Genomic DNA, 7,019 nt, shown 5'->3' on the forward strand with positions numbered 1-7,019 from the left:
ACATTCTGCTGGGTAAACTGAGGGAAATGAAGAGACAACCAGCGTGCAAACTGTTTCAGAACTGCTTTGGAAACTGTAATGTTTTCACTACTTAGGAGTTCTAAAATTAGGCTATAAATGCTTCTCTGTGCCACAGAAAACCTTGCACCCATTTTGCTTTCTGCAGCACGTAAATCTACCTTTTTTACAGCCAGTACAAACAAAACTGAAAGCACTGAGTCCACAGCCAATCCGGGAAAGAATCCGGGCAGCTCCCCCCCCACCTCCTCTGCGAGGGAGATGAAGCTGCTTGCGTCAGCCTGCACGGCTTTTTAAAACAGCGAGCTGCAGCTGCTGGGCACCCCCCCCACCACGTGGTGCGAATCGCACCTGCGCTGCGAACCCGCGCCCCCCCACCGCGGCGCCGCCGGTCCCAGGAGCCGCGTGCCACGGGTGAAACGCTGCTGCAACCCCCGAAACCGTGCGCAGCCACTGCCGGAGCTGCTCCGCCCGCACAGCTGCACGGAAACCGCAAATCCTCTTCAGGACCAGATTTTTCCTGCACTGGGAGCGAATCCCTACCCTCTGAGGGTCCCCCCGGTGTCCCCTAACAGTTGCGGAGAATACTCACCCCGCTTCGGGGACCGTGGCTGGCTGGAATAGCTGTAAATAAGTTCCTCGTCTGGATCGGTCCGCCTTGGGCGCACGGCGGGATGCTGATCCACCTCTAGACTACTCGCCAGCAAAAATGCGACAAAGAGGCCAGAGGAAGGTGGAAGTCCCAAAAGCTAACGTAAAATACTTGTGGAATTACCAGCTCCTTCATGGCCGTCGTGGGAGAAAAACACGTGGGGCGCCACCTGCTGGAGTCCGTGGTTCTCTGGGCTTTATATGAGTCCAACCCGCCCAGCCCGAACTCAAGCCCAGCACGGACTTAGCATAAACAAAGGATAAAAGACGAGAAGCGCTCTTCCCCACATGGATGCAAGGATCCGTTTATTTGCTTGAGACTGGATACTCCTGTGATGGTACCATCCAGGCAGGAAAGAGGGCGCAGCCCCCTTGCAGTGGGGTTTTGTGCCCAGGGGAAAGGGGGCGGGGAAAGAGGACCGTGGCCAATGGGATGCCAGTGGGGAGGGGCCACCCATGGGACAGACCACAGACACAGGAAGGTATGGAAAGGGATACCTGGGGAAGAGACCATGTGGTAGGAAGGGGGGGATACACCATCCACGTGACCCAGTAACATTTCTCCCACCACCAGCTAAATGCAATACAACAGAAGGTACTTAGGGATGAAAATTAATTATCCTTTTGCACATCTGGAATAATTTTATAGAACATTTATACACAAATCTTGATTAAATGCCAGGTCACAATAAACAGTACTAGTGTGATAACTGACAGCATCACTCTGGGAAGCGTTTACACCATTCTCCTGTTTAGAAACCATGACAGAAGAATTATCTGCTCACAACCATTCTCAGAAGCATGTCAAGCTTTTCAAGTTCCCTTTTCCACCATTAGCTGTTGACAGTTGTCACAAGGGTTTTTGGGGTGAAGGAAGAGACGAGATGGGCTCCATGATCAGAAGGCTTGAGTTATTACGTTATGATATAAACATCTATTTAAACTATACTAAAAGAAAAAGGGAGAGTTTCCAGAAGCTGCTAGCTACCTAAGAAAAGTAAAAAATTATAGCACACAAGCTGGCCTTGACAGACTCCGCAAGCCAGCTCTGCTGTGACTGGTCACTGAACCAAAACTTCCCCAGGAGACCAATCACAGACCCGCCTGTGGCACTCCACAGCAGCAGACAATCTATTGTTTACATCTTGTTTCTGGGGCCTCAGATTCCCAGAAGGAAAAAATCCTAAAGAAAGGATTTTAGTGAAAAGGATGTCTATGACAATTAGCAGCATTCGTAAGGATGCATCATATTATTACCTCTGACAGCAAAAGTAAAGAAACAAGAAAATGAGAGGGATTGCTTTAAACAAGTGGTTCTATCAGTAAAACCATTTTGGGGAAAAAAAATTTAAAAGAGACTCCACGTGACCTCATGCACAATCCACCAAATTCCAGCAAGACTGACAAGCCAAAGATGAGTAGCTGGTAAGAATTGTCATTCTGATGGATAATATTCCAATCCTAGAAACAAAACCTCTTCCTTGAGCTAAAAGTATATTTAGAAAACTTGAACATCTGGGAGGGAGATTTAGAGGGCGGATTAACTAGTGAAGAAGTGAAGTGGAAAAGGGAGTGTTTAATAAAGCATATAGATGGTCTGACCATTGATTTTATTTCCACTTTTCAGCTCATAAATGATGCATGATCTATGGAATGTGTTATTAAGGCAGTCCCCTGTGATTTGTTGAATTGAGTTTTCACATAATGAAGAATGTTAAAACATTATACACTAATTTAAAACTTTTACTGAACAATGAAAAATGTCAACAAAATCAAATATTCCCACATAGAAAATAAAAAACCTTTTTTTTTCTTTAATACAATATTTAACAAAACCACTGTAATACAGTTTTGCCAATGAAAGAGAAACTGCCATAAAGAAAATGCCAGAGAAATATAAAAAAAAAAGCACTGAAAAACTACACAAATAAAAAACCTCTAGACATTCTCAAAAAGAAAAAAAATGTCACGTTTGAGCCTGTGTGATCCTAATTTATAAGTCATTTTACACAATGATGGTTTCATAGTGTACTGAAGCGCAGAAAGGCCCTTCAAAGTACGATTTCTTGTACACCTTGACTACTTAAAGTTGGCTAGTCACTATTCTAACCAAGGGGAATTCAGGAAGTTGCATTAAATTTCTTTCCAGAAAGTTTTCAGACTTGAGCAAAGGCATCCTGAAAAAGAGACTTTTTAACTATTTCTAAAGCTACCACGCTTAAACACCTGGAGAAGAAAACAAATAAAATACAAAAACAACCCCTCGTCCCCACCCCATCTGTTTCTAAGACATTCTTAAAAACACACCTATTGGTATTGCCAGGAATGACACAACTGAGCTCACCAACTTGGTTTGGCTTCCACGACATTGACTAATGTGATAGCAATGTACTCACCCATTGCAGCCGTGGTGCAGAACTGGGACCTCCTAACTGTGACACCACTCAAAAACAAGAGGTGTGGGATACTCACAGGACAGAAGTTAGCATTTTCAGTAAGGTACTGAGAATATATTTATATATATCTTAAGATGGATAATGATTATCTGAGTCACAATGAATAACATCTCTTGTACAGAGACCAGTGACCAGGCCAACGCATCCTCCTCACATCAGCAAACACCAAAAACAAGCATGCCTGACATGTACATAGTCAGCCCTCATTTACACATTTTCTGCTTCCAGCAATTCTTTTTCTTCTAAAGATGTACTTTTTAGAAGCAGCTGCCAAAGGCTGCTAAGAATCCTTGCACTTCTAATGGTTCGTGGACTTGCATTTCACATTGCTACTGCAAATATATTCCAGTTGTTTTATAGCTAGAGAGGTCACCTCAAAACAATCTCACTGCAAACTTGCAACAAAATATGAGTTGTCACTTACTGCAAAGATGAACACTTATATGCTTGATTTTCAGGATGCAACTAAACTCACCAGAATCAAAGAGACAACTAATCACTGAGCTTCAATATCCACCAGCTGTGCTGGTCCAAACCTTACAGACTGCTAACTCACTGAAAATTATTTTTATTTTGATATTGGCAGAGAAGAAAAGCATATAACCCAAACAGAAGTGAAAACTCCAAACACAAAGATTTTGAAGAAATGCCAACAGGAAGCATGTAAATGCCATAAGCAGTACCAAATGACTGTGTTACAATTCCATGATCCAATTGATTGAAATAGTGAGATAGCTAAACAAGTAGAAACTATCTACTTTAATTTAATTTTTGCAGAGTTAGCAACCATAGAGAAATGTTACCCTCCTTCAAGTCTTCACCAAATGAAACTAAGAGGTCATGCAGGGAAACACCAAAAGTTACACGCTAGAAAAGAGAGCATAGGTTAAACGCTTTTTACCCGTTCAAGGGCTGGTGTTCAGGTTTTTGATTTTTTTTATGCACTAGACAAAAAATGCATCAACCAGAAGCCATTTTCAAAATCTGTCTTATTCTGTGGTCCAAAGGTCAAGTCACTATCAAATTTTCAGGTATATTTTTTTGTTTCAAATAACAAAGCATTCAGTTATAAAGCAACAAGCTCAAATAGACTACAAATAGCAAACTCAAGCTGTTTGCCTCTGGTAATGGATGGCAAAAGACGCTGTTTAGCAAAATTTGGTATTTCATGACTGCATTAATAAACAAGCTTCACAGATAACAATCCACCATTCTGTATAAAAAAAGCCAGGACTGAAAATTCTATCTTAATACAAGTTACCACATGGCCTTCTACATCAGTATTACTTCTGCTCTCCCTCTGCACCTCCCCAAACTTCAGTTTAGTAACAAATCCACACTCTATGCTTGGACAATGGTTTCAACTACACTGTTTTAAATAAAAGGATGCTGAATGTTCCATAATATTTGATTTAGAGAAATTAATCTAACAGCAACTCAGTCAGAAAATGCAGGAGGGAAGGAAATACTTTGACTACAAAACAAATTCCAGGTTTTCCCAAAGCACAGGGTGGAGTTATAAAAGTGGAGATGGCAAACAACAGCTTTTTTTAAAGCCTTTCAAAATATGAATAAAATAACCAATATAGAAACATTTCACAATACGCAGAGTAGCAATTCTAACAAGGATTGCATTTCAACTGCTGACTATCTGACCTATGAAAGCTGATGCATTCAAGGCGCCCTTAACCAGTTGATGACTTAAACTACACAGAGCAGCAGTGATCACATTAAAAACCCAATGCATCATTTCCCACAGCATAAAGCAGGCTGGTAGAATTGCAGAGAAACAAGATATTTATTTTTCTCTTATATTAATAATGTAAGAAAACACTCCTGAAAACCTTAAAAGCTGAACATCTCCATACAGTAGCAGGAAAATAATTTGCTAGAAGGCCACTGGCTTGAGATATACACAGTAACAGCATACAAGCTTCCGAAAGAACACTTACACTGTTTTTTTAACACCAGCTCAGATGCTTGATTTTTATAGCCACAGACATATATATATATAAAACCAACATGCATTGTACTGCTTATATCCAATCTGCAGAACATTCTCATGAGCATGAGAGCTACAACGGGTACTTACACAAAAGGGTGATTCCTGCATTCTTTACAGGAACGAGGCTAGCACGATCTCAACAGGCTCCCAGATGAGCTGGGCTGAACCAAGCCAGTACTGGGAGGCATCCTCCCAGAAAGGATGCTCTGCAGAACACATGGATGCACGTTTTGCCCACCAGATTCCCACACCCACTTCAAATAAGGCTCGTTAACTGGAGGGGGAAAAATAACGTTGCTGAGATTCTTGTTTTCAAGAGCAAAGAATATCCACTCTTGTTAGGTCTATACTTCCAGTACCAGCTCACTTCCCTTCAGGAAGTACATTCCCCCACAAAATTCTTTACAGCACTGCTCCTCCTCTCTAAATCCATCTTCAAGGTGCAACACTGGGAAGTTAAAAAGAGCATCAGAAAACCTGAAAAAGCCTACTGTAACTTTGAGCCCTGGTCTTGAAAAATTCTTCCATACTTCTCAACACAGGGATGAAAGGGATTTGGCTCAGCAGTCCTGGCTAAAGGGTACCAATCCCTGAATCCTCAGGCTGTACAACTGCTTCTTCAAAACATTTTGCACTCTTAAGTAAAACTGTCCCATTAAAAAAGCTAAACAGTCCATTAGAGCACTGCCCTCCTCCTCATAAAACAGTTAATCTGATGTTAATTTGAGGGACAATAGATCTGTCATGCAACGATCTGAGGGTCTTTTTAATCAAAATAATTCCTTTTGGGTTTGGCTGTGACTCCCCTTCTTCCAGATGAGCCCAGCCAAGGACAACAGATACAAAGAGTAGTGAGACACCACCCAGTCTAATTTAGCAAGAATAGAAACTGGCACTTGTGTGCATGGCAGCACATGGCAATCACTCATGCGACAGACTGCTTTGTGGCAGCGCTTGGTATTCACATGCCCAGAGCTCTCTGCAGCAGAAAAAGACACACCTGCAATGGGCTACCCCAGCAGCTGGAACCCTTGTCAGCACCTGGCATAGCAGGAGATCATCTCTTCCAGGACCCTGAGGGAGAAGCTGCAGTCTCCCTCCATCTTGCTCAGCCACTGGATATGTAGCTAGAGCCATCTTCTCTGCCTGATTCCTTCTCCCCAAACTATGGCTGACGGATCAGCACCTGCACAGTTCTGGACTGGCCACAGCCAAAGCCACCACTGCCTACTCCCTGTGGGAGGGACAAGCAGAGGTGAGACCAGGAATGCTGTGGAGAGGAGAGCACACCAAGGAACTGATGAGAAACAAGGAAAACACAAATGATCCACAAATACTGTGGATGAGTCCCTGAACACAAGGCCATGGAAAACTATTTCAACATGCACAGGGACATTAGTTCTTCCACTTCATTTTTCAGATGATGGTAACTCAGCACCAGACATTCAGAAATTCTTTTTCTCTGCTACACCGCAGCAAACATTTTTAAGCTACAGTGGTGAATCAGTTCTTTGCACTTTCTTCAACAAGGCTTGAGAATATAACAACATCCTGATGGGCTGCTGTTTGTTTAGAACAAAATATGGGAATCTCATTCAAAAACAAGCATTCAATGCTATTAAAAAAAACAGTAAATAAATCTGCTTCAAGTCACTAGGGAATCAGCTTCAGAATAAAAGGCTCCTTCTAACTTTAGGCATTTTTTCCCCTTTTACAGGTACATTGGTATCCACTAGGAATCCCAACAGATGGCTACCAAACTTATTTGTGTGGTAACCAAGTTCTTACTCTACAGACCCTACAAGCTTCATATCTTCAGAATTACTGACACGTTATTCAACTTCTACTTTGATGAAAGCTAAGCAACCATTCCTCCTCTAGCTGTGTTT

The sequence above is a fragment of the Geospiza fortis genome, unplaced genomic scaffold (genome assembly GCF_000277835.1).
Source record: "Geospiza fortis unplaced genomic scaffold, GeoFor_1.0 scaffold1, whole genome shotgun sequence".
NCBI classification, from domain to species: Eukaryota; Metazoa; Chordata; class Aves; order Passeriformes; family Thraupidae; genus Geospiza; species Geospiza fortis.